The sequence below is a fragment of the Myxine glutinosa genome, chromosome 6 (assembly GCF_964187855.1).
Source record: "Myxine glutinosa chromosome 6, kmMyxGlut1.1, whole genome shotgun sequence".
Classification (NCBI taxonomy): domain Eukaryota; kingdom Metazoa; phylum Chordata; class Myxini; order Myxiniformes; family Myxinidae; genus Myxine; species Myxine glutinosa.
This window is the reverse complement of record NC_136266.1, coordinates 129,749,264-129,765,352: the sequence shown is the minus strand read 5'-3', so window position 1 is coordinate 129,765,352 and position 16,089 is coordinate 129,749,264. Positions and strand designations below refer to the sequence as shown.

General features: G+C 32.9%; 1 protein-coding gene across 2 annotated transcripts in view; it reads right to left on the bottom strand.

Moving 5' to 3' along the window:
* Positions 1 to 1,669: 1,669 nt before the first annotated feature.
* NXN (nucleoredoxin) overlaps positions 1,670 to 16,089 on the bottom strand; it is a 77,938-nt gene continuing 63,518 nt past the window's right edge. Inside the window, exon 9 of one of the 2 annotated variants that reach the window (XM_068121067.2) lies at positions 1,670 to 3,056. The gene's annotated coding sequence lies outside the window, so the exon portion shown is untranslated. The remainder of the gene's footprint in view (positions 3,057 to 16,089) is intronic. The other variant, XM_068121068.2, reaches the window with a different exon arrangement.

Genomic DNA, 16,089 nt, shown 5'->3' with positions numbered 1-16,089 from the left:
CTAATTTCTTCTAGGTCCTAACCTAATGCTCCTGGGCTACAAGGTCTGAAGAGAGGGAAGAGGTTGCAGCCTGTCTGCTTGAAGGATGACTAATGTTATGGCAAAGGGTGGAGTCATCAGCAAATAGATAAAGAGGATTTTCCAGAGCTGTTAGAGAAATCAATGATGAAGATCAGGAATAGGACTGGGCCCAGAACTCTGCTTTGGGGCACTCCAGTCTTGACAGGGAGAGGAGATGAAAGGACGTTGAGAGGCACATGTTGGCTACGAGAGTAGAGGAAGCCAATAAGCCGTGTGAGGAGGTGGCCTTGGATGCCAGAGGCAGAGAGTTTGGAGAGCAAGACAGGATGGCAGACTGTATCCAAAGCACGATGTCAAGAGAGACGGCCCTGATCTAATTTCTGGTATTGAGGACCTCCATCCATTGTTGGGAGAGTCAAAGCAACATGTCCAAGATGGAGTGACCTGGTTTGAAACCAAATTAGTTACCCAAGATGAGATTATAGGAGAAAAGGAAGGATTTAATATCAACTGTGACCTTGCTGATTGGAAATAAGCTGATAGGTCTGTAGTTAAATATATCGGTTTTTGAACTTTTATGTAATGGAGTGATGTTGGCGGAATTAACTTCCAAGCAGATGGAAGATGACCTAGCACAAATGACAAGGAAGGGAAGAGAGAGGATTCGCAAGAGCAGCAGAGGACACGTTAGCTGATGCTGTCCGGTCCACTAGCAGAGTCAGAGGCGAGGGTTGACAGAACCTTCTCCACCTTCTCGGGTGCAAAAGACACAGAGCCCAGGAGCAGTTGGGTATGACAGGACAGGATGGGCATTGGGCATCACTGGGATTCTGGCCAAATTGCAATTTTATGCCCTGGACGCTGCCAGCAAGGAAACGGCAAGACGTTTACGCATGCCACGAGACCGTTTCAGCAGCACTGAGGTCTGGATTGTGTGACATCAATCTGTGTGCTGGTAGACCATAAAAATCCCCATGTAATCTTTCAACCAAGAGTGAGCGAGTCATCGCCAGCACTCTAATCAAATATATAGCAAAGTAAAAAGCCATAACTTTCTTGGCAGCTATGTCATGCATACAAATCAGAAGTGCTAACATCGCGGGAACCTTTGTTGTGGTTGTGTTGTGTTGTTTTTTTTGTATACAAGATCGAGGCTCGTGTAAGAGCTAACATAAATCACAAGAAAACCCAAAAACGGACACATAAAACATATAATAAAGAGAGCGGGAGACAAGATTGGGAGAGAGAGGGAAGCACACAAGTACAACAGTAGAGAGCAGCGACATCGGGAGATCTGTGGGAGGGAGAGGGCTTGGGGGAGGAGGCGTGGGAAGGTGGGGGTGGGGGTGGGAGAGGTAAAAAAAACAAAAAAAAAACATGGACACTGCTAGAAATTCCAGGAAAGAAGTCGGTATTTCAAAAAAGTGGATCTGGGGTGAATTAACGGGGGTAGAAAAGATCAAGGTTTAGGATGGGGGAAGATGAGAGATATATAAGTATATAAGTGTTGAATCAAAGATACCATTTGAAGATATTTATTCTTCCTCTACTCTGCCCCCAATCCGCACTCCACCCTCTAAAATAAAGAAATAATTACACGTTAAAATTTTATGTTTAATTGCAAACTCAAAAATGAAAACCTAAAACGGACTGTGGAATTAATCTTTATTACTTAATGCATAGTCTTAAGAACAAATAGCTTCATTGAATGACAATTATAAATGCACAAATATCTTTTTTTTTTAAGTCCAATTTTCGTTTTATATCACAGTATGAACAGGAACATAGTTTTGCAACAGTAATGAGGAAAGGGATAAACAAAAGAGCAATTGTGAATATACATGATCCCCGAAACAAGTACAGTATACTGAATTTGCATTCATGTTACTCATTTACCATATCTCACTTCCATCCCGATAGACAAACATCCCAAGACTCTGATACCCATGAGGGAGGGGAAAAAATCCTTTTAAAGCAGCATTCAACTCCTGCAATTTGGCCTGGTAGAACAATCATTGTAAAATAGCCCTCTAATGTGATTAACAGTTGGATGGATCAACATGGATGCTTCAAATTGCTCTGGAGTAGAAGCTCGACACTCTGGAAAACCATCTCTTCCTTTGGGTAGAGGATTCCACATTGTATTTTACAGTAGCCACCCCCCCCCCCTTCCCCCTCCTGCCCCCTCCCTCTCCCCGCAAGGCAAACAGCAGCTGCACTACTCTCGAGTAAATGGAATAATGTCCTATAATCCTGGAACAATCTCACTTTGTCACCTTGTTGCTCCGGAAGGATCATGAAACGAACGGCCACCTATATATTTATATGGTCAGCCACTGGAAGATATTCAGTCGCTTTAACCATCCATCAGCCATGATCGCTCCTCGGCCCAACCACATCGGAAAGCTGGCCTGCAAAACCAGCCGCAGACTGGGCATCTTCCATCGATCCAAGTATTTCCTTGGAAAAATCAAAGCTACGAGGCCTTTATCTGTAGCTCAGTGGAGTACTGCTTTTCCCTATGCGTTGGAACCCCAACATCACATTTGTTTCTCCTGGGTTGTATTGCGTCTAAAACTCAACATTATTCGAATCACTCGTGATGAGGCCGGAATACGTTGGTCTCACATGACAGGCTGGTCGGTGGCCTTTTTCTTTTAACACGACCTCTCCTCCACTCTTGCTCCCTCAGCCCTCTGACCCACCACTCTTACTTGCAGGTTACTATTCCCTCCCCTTGTCACTCCTGTTTTTCTGTTTGTTAACTTTCTAGCTTGTCGATGCCAAATGTTGCCCCACTTTGTTGCCCTTCACTCCTTCCCTCTTCCTTGAGCCTCAATCTTGTAAAGAAAAAAGAATTAAAACTTCTCACCTCTTCACCACTTATAGATGAAAAAGACCAACGAACAATTTCAACAAGTTCCTGAAATATCTACATGGTCGTTAAAGTTGTCATCCAGCCACTCAATCCCCAGGGATCCAACGGAAGCAGCTACAATCGATATCACCTCTCCAATGCTCTCGCACATCGACACCTGTCAATGATACGGAAACAGAGCTCAATATTACCCTTGAGGATAAAGACAAAGCTGTGATCAGATGCAAAATAAACAAGTCAGGAGATGACGATGGTTCACGAGCAAGTGCAATAATAATAGTAATAATAATAATAGTATTAATAATAGTAATGATAATAATAATAACTAGTTAGCTACACAATACCGAAAATTCGGTTCGATTCCGACAACTTTGAAAATTTGACCTTAGTAGTGTAATAATGTTGCTTCTGGGACACCTCCGTTTAACATGGGAAATCCCTATCTAATGTCATTTACCCCCTTGTCTTTTTCAAAAATCATAAACACCTCTATTTCTCCCACCCTCATCTTTATGAACCTTTTGTCTGTAGTACCTATCCTTAATGTTGTTCATTAGACCACTCAAACACTACAAATATTTGTTTTCTCTTATAGACCTATCATCCTTCTTCTACATATCATCTGGCAGATTAATCTTTGACCCACTCAAACATTGACCCATTCACTTCCATATTAATTCTTTCCCTCCCTCATTGCCCCTAAACACCTATATTTCTCTCACCCTGTTCTTTACGAACCTTCTAACCTTTTGACATGTTATCCTTATTCATTAGACCACTTAAACACCTGTGATCCTTCTGACCTCATGGACCTTTTAACCTTTTACTCTTAATATCATCTGGTGAATATAACCCACTCAAACAACGACCCTACAAATATTTGTTTATGCGTGGGAAATAATTTAATTCTCCTACAACTCTCTTCACCATCTAATATATTAACAAAAAATATGTTTGAGTTTGGTTCTTTATTAAGATATTTTAACTGAGCTAAGATAAAATGGTAAACCTCCCTCAATGTTCTTGCTTGAGCGCCTCCAGTGCCACATACCATTTTTAAATTAAAGTATATATTTTCCTGACAACCATCAAAGTTTTCCGTCCACTCAAAAATATTTCCATCTTTTTTACCCAATTCACCGGTATTTAAATTAATTCTCTTATTTGTTTTGTGAACTTTTTTACCAGTTGCCTTTTCAATTATACCTATTTGATATTTTTCACATTCATTATGTTTTCCATTTATATACCAAGGTTGATTACACCTCCACTCTTTAGTCTGGTTGATACTTGGTTCTATCATTTATATAATAGTAAAAAAGGCGGCGGTAGCCCGTTAAAATCCCCAACCCCCCCCCTTTTTAACTTATCACTTATATATATCTTATCACTTATATATATCTTATCACTTATGTATATCTTATCACTTATATATATATCTTATCACTTATATATATATCTTATCACTTATATACTTATATAACCATAAGGGAGACTATCAATTCCATTTTCTAAAATAAACCTCTTATCATCAAAAGCCCCCAATGCTTTCTTATTTATCTCTTCTGAATATAATTGATGTTTATAACTTCTTATTCCATTAATCTTTCTAAACTCTTCTTTCTTTGTTGTTAAACAGTTATAATAATCCTTAAAGTTTATTGTTTCTTTAATAACATTTTTCTTTACACCTTTTAACTTCTTATCAGTCTTTTCAACGTTATTCACAATGTATTTATAAGCATAAGCCTTTGACCTCAATCCCACAAATTCACTCATAACATTTCCTCCTAATTCATCCTTGAACTTTCCAATCACCTTTTTATTTTTAGAAGAGAACAACTCACTCTCTGGACTGTAATTACTCGTGTCATAGATATTAATGTCTCTTTTCATGTCTGAATAAACATCGTTGGTATTAATTTTCAAAATAAAACTATCTGTATCCATATAAAGTAGATTAACATCATTTTGATATTTCTTCCTCAAGTTATTATAAAAGTAATCATACATTAATGACTTTGATAAATCAAGAATTGTTGTTCCAATATAAATAGGTTTGTTCATTTCAATACTCTCTTTAATCAAATGGATCGCACAAAAGTTCTCAGTAAAGACCTCAGCTCGAGTAAAACTCGGTCTATTAATTAATTTTGATGCTTGTTCCCAAGATGTTGATAGTCTGATATTTTGTCTTTTCCTCACATTCTCCATAGTCTTACCAAAGACCGCATTATTCATCAATTTATAAAAGTCTTTCTCAAAATCTGTTTTTGACTCTGTTCTTCTTTGTGTATTAAAATCAATGTACCCCTTTAACCAATGACTTTGATTGAACTTTAGAACCCTATGGATCTTCTCTACTCTTAGACCTTTTGATAAATATTGTCGCAAATTTCTTTGGTGTAGAACATAATTTTTCTTGTTATATAATGTAGTAAGTAATTTTTCTGTTGATTCACCTATATCAAACGATCGTTGATAATCACTCAACCATTCTTTCTTTGGACTTGCTTTCTCACAAGCAAATGGGAGATCTTTGTGTAGGTTATGGAGTTCCTCTGGATATTTTAAATCAATTTCAAAATAATAACCAACTTTTTCTTCATCCAATTCTTTTTGTGTAGAGATACATACATCTTGTAAAACGTTTTTGTAGTCTTTTTCCTTTACCCATCTAAGTTTTCCATAAGGAAGAGCCTGAGACATTGCCCAGCCATACAGGTTGTTCGCGTCATAGTACATCAAGTAAGAACTCTCTTTCGTTGGATCATAATTTGGAAGATATTTGTTATTTGCTTTTGCGTATCTACTCGAGCAGACTTGTGAAATTCCACCTCTTTTTGCCTTTTCAATCATCAAAAGCATATCAACATCGGTTATCAAATCCAAATCTTGTTTTGTCATTTTCAACATCGCACTCCAGGCCAATCCAGGTGCTGTGTAGTAGTGAGCAGGATCCAATCCATATCCAGTGCGACAAACAGATCTAAAGGCTTCAAATACATCGGCCAATAAAAGCACATCAGTTTTGAGATACAAATCGTGATACTCGCCAAGATTCTTGATGTTATATTTTTCCCAAACATTTTGTGCGTGTACATAATCTTTATCAGATATATGACTATTATTTAATTTGTTATAGAAATTTTCTTTTGAAGGAAGTTGTGTTTCATTGAATCTCTCAAATGAGTCCATATAGTCATAGGGGTAAATTCCCTTTTGTGTTAGAAAATCTTTATCTAAAAAATACTCTGAAAGACATGGAAACTCTTTTAGATTTTGAACCAAGTTAACCAATGGACTTGCCATGAATTTAAATGTATCAAGAAATCTGATATGAGTAATAGGAGATGTGTGAATTGTTTTTGTGAATGAAATGTATTTCTGATCCGTGTTTGGAATTGCTGAGATACTTCCAGAAGTCTTTGAGAGTTCCTTGATAAATAGATGTGTATCATAATGAGCGTTGTTATGAAGAAAGACAGGAATGAAAGAGGGGAGTTGATAATTAATATTACAACTTTGATGAGCCGGACCTCTATATTTACCAGTGAGATGACAATGGTCTCTAACCTTTAGACCTTTACCAATTTTCTCCTCACAAATATGACAGACATTGTTTTTTATAAATTCCCTTTTTTCTTTACTTGTTAAGGACATTGGTTTATTGGTTTCTCTCATTATCTTGGTTAATCGAACACAGTCTTTTTCTAGTCGTTTCACAAACTCCTCTGGGGTATTTGAGCCTCTATACATCTCTAACTTGTTATATTTATCACCAACGGATGATTTGATATAATAACAAAAACCACAAGGAGTATGTTTTTGATATTTATTTGTGTATGATTCTTTTGGATCTTGAGAAGCAGTATCAATTTTTTCTAAAATACTTTCAAAATCAGCATATATAACAAATGGATGTTTGATCTTTTTATTTTCATCTTTGAATGTGATCTTTGAGCCTTCTTTAGGCATATTGATTACCGTTGATTTATGTTCGCCACAATAATTTGAATGTTTATCTAATCTTTCTTGTGAATTGAAGAAGTTAAGACAACGCAAACAAATATATATTTTATTTGTTCTCTTACAGACTTGTGGTTTTATTAATTTAGCAATATCTTTGATGTATGTATAATGTGAATTTTCGTCTGAATTAAAATATAGAAGATTAATATGAGTTTGTTTACAATTGTCAGAAAGCTTTAAAACCTGAATGTTGTTTGTTTCTGTTAGACCATAAACATTAACTGATAAATTATTCATCTTTTCAAATTTAGGAATATCATTTAAAGTCATCGGAAACTTTAGATCTTTCGTATTTAATGTATTCTCATATTTTTTATAATGAGATACTCTTTCATCATGAAAATGTGGAGGATGTAAGTGTGCTAAAATAGACCAGAGAAAACATTTATTGTCTTTATTTTTGATATTGATAACTGCTTTTCTATTTTTGATAACACTGGGTAAATCAATGTAAGAAGAAGCTTTTAGAGGATCTGATTTAAGAATATGAATGTCTATGTAAATAATTTTTCCTATATTGAATCCACTTCCTACGATTGAATTATCCACATCTTGCTCTTGTTTAATAAGTTCATCATAGACTCCTGATGTTTTAAAATCTTGATATGAAGATATAAAGTGTGGCTCAGTTCTCATGTATGGTGCATCTATAACTCCTTCATCCTTTGTCATTTCTAATTTTACTCCCATATAAAATTTAAGTGGTTTCATTTCCTTTAGTGTTTTTTCAATCAACGTTTGAACAGCAGGTTTAACTATTTCTACAGCATCAACTATAGACTCTGGTTCAGGAGGTTTGAAGTTAAAGACTCTTATTTTAATATGTCCTTTGAATGCTCCATCAGAGTTTTTAGTTGTGATAAAATTTGATAAATGTAGATTTGTTTTAAGATGTATTTTGAAGCCTTTCTTGAGGATATTTTTATTACATGTAGAACAGTGTTTTGTTTCAGGTGGAAGAGGGGAAAGTTTGTTTAAAATGTTGTATGTATGTTTTGCGGTGAGAATATGTTGTTTATAATATTTTACTTCCTTCTCGCAAGTATCACAATAAACCATATTTATAGCGTGAGAAAACGTGGTGTTTTATATATATCACTGTGCTTAAAATAAAACACTTTTGAGCTTTACAGCTCCGTTTTATATATATCGCTGTGCTTAAACTAAAACACTTTTTCACTCAGAATCATCTAAGTCATAACTATCACATGAATACTCAGAATCATACTCAGAGTCATCAATAAAGCTACTCTCATAACTATCATTTGAGCACAAACTATTAGTATCATAACTATCATCTGTGTTCAATGAAATACTATCATCACCATCGTCCGAGTTCAATGAAATACTATCATCACTATCGTCCGAGTTCAATGAAATAGTAAAATCTTCACTGCTGTAATGACTCATATTTAATTAGCAGAAAAAACCTTTCCATCTATACCAATATACTTTCTTTCATTAACGGATTCAATCTCTACATTTTTAATATCAAAAGTTATCTTTAAATAATCTCTAACTATCATAGAACGAAATGACATTTCACCAGAAATATTAACATCATTCATTTTACTTAGATCTACACCCTTTGGATTATTAAAGAAAATACAAATGTCTCCTCTAGAATTATTAATGGTCTTATCATTCTTTTTCAAAGTATCGTGGTCAATCACTTTTTCAAGCTTTGAATAAATTGCCAGGAGTAGAGGAGAAACTTTTGTTAGATTTACTTTAATGGATGTCTTTCCAGGTATAGTTAGAGCTCTTCCTTTAAATGAAATAGAGGGGCTCATGTTATTTTCCATAACTGGTTTTACCCAAAAATTTCCATATTTATCTTTGTTCAATTTAACATCTTTGACATATTTTTCTATATCTTCCACCGAAGTAGAGATTGATTGAAATTTGTCTTTTGTGCTTTGAAACATTGTATTTATTAATGAATAAACTTGCGTTTAGTTTAAGTAAAAATTTACTATATAAATATGATAAGTTCTGAAGGATATTTAGAATTTCCAGACTCTCCATATGATAAATTAGAGAATTGTCCAGCTTGTGATAGAATAGGGCTTAATAATGAGGGTTCATATAAACAATGTTTATTCTGTGATTATATTCTAATTAATGATAATAAGAAATATAAAAAAACATATAACTCTTTTAAATTAGAACCAAAAATGAATTACTTTACAAGATTAATAAGAGAGATGAATGTTAAGCATTATGGTGATAATACACCATTTCTTACAAGGAAAGAGACTCTTTGTATTGAGGAAATGTATAAGGGTTTAATGATATTTATTATTCAAAATAATTTTAATGGAAATGTTAATACAAGATACTATATAAATAAAATAATGAATTATTTTGAAATTAAACCCGAACTCAGGATAAAATATAGAGTTTCTAAAATAGCTCAAAAAAAGTTAGATGACTTGTTTTCCAAATATATAAATGAATGATTTTTTACCCGTTTGGGAAAATAAGATAAAGTTTAATAACCATAAAAACATTCCAAATTCATTGAGATGTCTAATAGTTGGTTCAAGCGGATGTGGGAAAACCTGTTTACTTTTAAAGATGCTCCTTGGTCCTAATTTTTTAGATTATGATAATTTAATAATTTTTACAAAGTCAAGTTTTCAACCCGAGTATCAACTACTCTCACAGGGTTTTAATGCAGGTCTTAAAAAGGAAGACATTATCGGTTTATTTAAACTTCAAAACAAACTGAATGATTATAATATTGAAGATATAATACAATTATTTTGTGATACACAGAAATCAAAATCGAAACCCATAACTTGTATTCTCAGTGATAATACGGATGATATACCTTCACCTCAAGATTTAGATAAATCAAAAAAGAACCTCGTCATCTTTGATGATTGTGTTAATGAGAGAAACCAAACAGTAATGGATAGCTACTATACAAGAGGGAGACATTCTTCTTGTAATTGTATATATCTTAGTCAATCATATTTTCAACTCCCTCGACGCTCAATAAGAAACAATGCCAATACTTTTATTTTATTTAAGTTAAATTCAATAGATGTAAATAATTTTTGGAGAGATAATTGCTCTACGTTATGTAGTAAAAAAGAATTTGAAAATTATATGAAACACACGATTGGAAAATATAAATATATTGTTGTGAAACAAGATGAGATACTAAATGATATTTTTCAATAAATAAATACAGAAAATGAATACCGAAGAAAGAGAAAGAAAGTTTAAGGAACATCAACAATTAGTTTCAAAAGTTGTTAAACAACAGGAAGAGATAAAGAAGAAACGGAGACAGAAACTAACTGGTGAAGAAGCCTTTGAAAGAAAACAAGAGAAATTCTTTAAACCACTTTTGAAAACTCAACACTCACCTACAGTTCCCACGGTAGAATTTACTCCGAAAAAACTTCAAATGCTCAAAGATTTTAGTCAGATAACAAAACAAGAACTTGGTGAATTAGAATATGATGACGAGGGATTATTTCGGAAACTTGAGCAGGTAAATCAACCCCCTAATTATGTTGTGGAAGCTCTTCAAAACAATGAATATTCGGCGGGTTCAAAAACCAGAGCAGGTCTCATTCCAACAGAAGAACCAGCAGTGTTTCATCTTGTGGAAGAAAAGGTATTGATATTTAATGATGAATTGATGTTCTTGAGTTCTACTCAACCAAATGTTAAATTAACTCCAAGATTAATGTTTCTTCTAACAAACCCCGGATTCAGCGGTTCAAAATATTTTGAGGAACCACTTGATATGGAAAGAGAGGAAGATAGGGTATATATTGAGTTGTTAAATGCACTTGATTATGGAGTTTCTGTTGCTGGTAAAAGTAAGAAGAATGAGAAGGAGAAACATATTATTGATGCTTTAAGTAAACTTGGTTCAGGTGTTAGTTTTCTTCCAAATGACCCATCACAATTAGTTAATAGGCTATTATTGTTGTTTCCAGCCTTCTTACTACCTAACAACAATAATAGCCTATTAACTAATTGTGATGGGTCATTTGGAAGAAAACTAACACCTGAACCAAGTTTACTTAAAGCATCAATAATATGTTTCTCCTTCTCATTCTTCTTACTTTTACCAGCAACAGAAACTCCATAATCAAGTGCATTTAACAACTCAATATATACCCTATCTTCCTCTCTTTCCATATCAAGTGGTTCCTCAAAATATTTTGAACCGCTGAATCCGGGGTTTGTTAGAAGAAACATTAATCTTGGAGTTAATTTAACATTTGGTTGAGTAGAACTCAAGAACATCAATTCATCATTAAATATCAATACCTTTTCTTCCACAAGATGAAACACTGCTGGTTCTTCTGTTGGAATGAGACCTGCTCTGGTTTTTGAACCCGCCGAATATTCATTGTTTTGAAGAGCTTCCACAACATAATTAGGGGGTTGATTTACCTGCTCAAGTTTCCGAAATAATCCCTCGTCATCATATTCTAATTCACCAAGTTCTTGTTTTGTTATCTGACTAAAATCTTTGAGCATTTGAAGTTTTTTCGGAGTAAATTCTACCGTGGGAACTGTAGGTGAGTGTTGAGTTTTCAAAAGTGGTTTAAAGAATTTCTCTTGTTTTCTTTCAAAGGCTTCTTCACCAGTTAGTTTCTGTCTCCGTTTCTTCTTTATCTCTTCCTGTTGTTTAACAACTTTTGAAACTAATTGTTGATGTTCCTTAAACTTTCTTTCTCTTTCTTCGGTATTCATTTTCTGTATTTATTTATTGAAAAATATCATTTAGTATCTCATCTTGTTTCACAACAATATATTTATATTTTCCAATCGTGTGTTTCATATAATTTTCAAATTCTTTTTTACTACATAACGTAGAGCAATTATCTCTCCAAAAATTATTTACATCTATTGAATTTAACTTAAATAAAATAAAAGTATTGGCATTGTTTCTTATTGAGCGTCGAGGGAGTTGAAAATATGATTGACTAAGATATATACAATTACAAGAAGAATGTCTCCCTCTTGTATAGTAGCTATCCATTACTGTTTGGTTTCTCTCATTAACACAATCATCAAAGATGACGAGGTTCTTTTTTGATTTATCTAAATCTTGAGGTGAAGGTATATCATCCGTATTATCACTGAGAATACAAGTTATGGGTTTCGATTTTGATTTCTGTGTATCACAAAATAATTGTATTATATCTTCAATATTATAATCATTCAGTTTGTTTTGAAGTTTAAATAAACCGATAATGTCTTCCTTTTTAAGACCTGCATTAAAACCCTGTGAGAGTAGTTGATACTCGGGTTGAAAACTTGACTTTGTAAAAATTATTAAATTATCATAATCTAAAAAATTAGGACCAAGGAGCATCTTTAAAAGTAAACAGGTTTTCCCACATCCGCTTGAACCAACTATTAGACATCTCAATGAATTTGGAATGTTTTTATGGTTATTAAACTTTATCTTATTTTCCCAAACGGGTAAAAAATCATTCATTTATATATTTGGAAAACAAGTCATCTAACTTTTTTTGAGCTATTTTAGAAACTCTATATTTTATCCTGAGTTCGGGTTTAATTTCAAAATAATTCATTATTTTATTTATATAGTATCTTGTATTAACATTTCCATTAAAATTATTTTGAATAATAAATATCATTAAACCCTTATACATTTCCTCAATACAAAGAGTCTCTTTCCTTGTAAGAAATGGTGTATTATCACCATAATGCTTAACATTCATCTCTCTTATTAATCTTGTAAAGTAATTCATTTTTGGTTCTAATTTAAAAGAGTTATATGTTTTTTTATATTTCTTATTATCATTAATTAGAATATAATCACAGAATAAACATTGTTTATATGAACCCTCATTATTAAGCCCTATTCTATCACAAGCTGGACAATTCTCTAATTTATCATATGGAGAGTCTGGAAATTCTAAATATCCTTCAGAACTTATCATATTTATATAGTAAATTTTTACTTAAACTAAACGCAAGTTTATTCATTAATAAATACAATGTTTCAAAGCACAAAAGACAAATTTCAATCAATCTCTACTTCGGTGGAAGATATAGAAAAATATGTCAAAGATGTTAAATTGAACAAAGATAAATATGGAAATTTTTGGGTAAAACCAGTTATGGAAAATAAATGAGCCCCTCTATTTCATTTAAAGGAAGAGCTCTAACTATACCTGGAAAGACATCCATTAAAGTAAATCTAACAAAAGTTTCTCCTCTACTCCTGGCAATTTATTCAAAGCTTGAAAAAGTGATTGACCACGATACTTTGAAAAAGAATGATAAGACCATTAATAATTCTAGAGGAGACATTTGTATTTTCTTTAATAATCCAAAGGGTGTAGATCTAAGTAAAATGAATGATGTTAATATTTCTGGTGAAATGTCATTTCGTTCTATGATAGTTAGAGATTATTTAAAGATAACTTTTGATATTAAAAATGTAGAGATTGAATCCGTTAATGAAAGAAAGTATATTGGTATAGATGGAAAGGTTTTTTCTGCTAATTAAATATGAGTCATTACAGCAGTGAAGATTTTACTATTTCATTGAACTCGGACGATAGTGATGATAGTATTTCATTGAACTCGGACGATGGTGATGATAGTATTTCATTGAACACAGATGATAGTTATGATACTAATAGTTTGTGCTCAAATGATAGTTATGAGAGTAGCTTTATTGATGACTCTGAGTATGATTCTGAGTATTCATGTGATAGTTATGACTTAGATGATTCTGAGTGAAAAAGTGTTTTAGTTTAAGCACAGCGATATATATAAAACGGAGCTGTAAAGCTCAAAAGTGTTTTATTTTAAGCACAGTGATATATATAAAACACCACGTTTTCTCACGCTATAAATATGGTTTATTGTGATACTTGCGAGAAGGAAGTAAAATATTATAAACAACATATTCTCACCGCAAAACATACATACAACATTTTAAACAAACTTTCCCCTCTTCCACCTGAAACAAAACACTGTTCTACATGTAATAAAAATATCCTCAAGAAAGGCTTCAAAATACATCTTAAAACAAATCTACATTTATCAAATTTTATCACAACTAAAAACTCTGATGGAGCATTCAAAGGACATATTAAAATAAGAGTCTTTAACTTCAAACCTCCTGAACCAGAGTCTATAGTTGATGCTGTAGAAATAGTTAAACCTGCTGTTCAAACGTTGATTGAAAAAACACTAAAGGAAATGAAACCACTTAAATTTTATATGGGAGTAAAATTAGAAATGACAAAGGATGAAGGAGTTATAGATGCACCATACATGAGAACTGAGCCACACTTTATATCTTCATATCAAGATTTTAAAACATCAGGAGTCTATGATGAACTTATTAAACAAGAGCAAGATGTGGATAATTCAATCGTAGGAAGTGGATTCAATATAGGAAAAATTATTTACATAGACATTCATATTCTTAAATCAGATCCTCTAAAAGCTTCTTCTTACATTGATTTACCCAGTGTTATCAAAAATAGAAAAGCAGTTATCAATATCAAAAATAAAGACAATAAATGTTTTCTCTGGTCTATTTTAGCACACTTACATCCTCCACATTTTCATGATGAAAGAGTATCTCATTATAAAAAATATGAGAATACATTAAATACGAAAGATCTAAAGTTTCCGATGACTTTAAATGATATTCCTAAATTTGAAAAGATGAATAATTTATCAGTTAATGTTTATGGTCTAACAGAAACAAACAACATTCAGGTTTTAAAGCTTTCTGACAATTGTAAACAAACTCATATTAATCTTCTATATTTTAATTCAGACGAAAATTCACATTATACATACATCAAAGATATTGCTAAATTAATAAAACCACAAGTCTGTAAGAGAACAAATAAAATATATATTTGTTTGCGTTGTCTTAACTTCTTCAATTCACAAGAAAGATTAGATAAACATTCAAATTATTGTGGCGAACATAAATCAACGGTAATCAATATGCCTAAAGAAGGCTCAAAGATCACATTCAAAGATGAAAATAAAAAGATCAAACATCCATTTGTTATATATGCTGATTTTGAAAGTATTTTAGAAAAAATTGATACTGCTTCTCAAGATCCAAAAGAATCATACACAAATAAATATCAAAAACATACTCCTTGTGGTTTTTGTTATTATATCAAATCATCCGTTGGTGATAAATATAACAAGTTAGAGATGTATAGAGGCTCAAATACCCCAGAGGAGTTTGTGAAACGACTAGAAAAAGACTGTGTTCGATTAACCAAGATAATGAGAGAAACCAATAAACCAATGTCCTTAACAAGTAAAGAAAAAAGGGAATTTATAAAAAACAATGTCTGTCATATTTGTGAGGAGAAAATTGGTAAAGGTCTAAAGGTTAGAGACCATTGTCATCTCACTGGTAAATATAGAGGTCCGGCTCATCAAAGTTGTAATATTAATTATCAACTCCCCTCTTTCATTCCTGTCTTTCTTCATAACAACGCTCATTATGATACACATCTATTTATCAAGGAACTCTCAAAGACTTCTGGAAGTATCTCAGCAATTCCAAACACGGATCAGAAATACATTTCATTCACAAAAACAATTCACACATCTCCTATTACTCATATCAGATTTCTTGATACATTTAAATTCATGGCAAGTCCATTGGTTAACTTGGTTCAAAATCTAAAAGAGTTTCCATGTCTTTCAGAGTATTTTTTAGATAAAGATTTTCTAACACAAAAGGGAATTTACCCCTATGACTATATGGACTCATTTGAGAGATTCAATGAAACACAACTTCCTTCAAAAGAAAATTTCTATAACAAATTAAATAATAGTCATATATCTGATAAAGATTATGTACACGCACAAAATGTTTGGGAAAAATATAACATCAAGAATCTTGGCGAGTATCACGATTTGTATCTCAAAACTGATGTGCTTTTATTGGCCGATGTATTTGAAGCCTTTAGATCTGTTTGTCGCACTGGATATGGATTGGATCCTGCTCACTACTACACAGCACCTGGATTGGCCTGGAGTGCGATGTTGAAAATGACAAAACAAGATTTGGATTTGATAACCGATGTTGATATGCTTTTGATGATTGAAAAGGCAAAAAGAGGTGGAATTTCACAAGTCTGCTCGAGTAGATA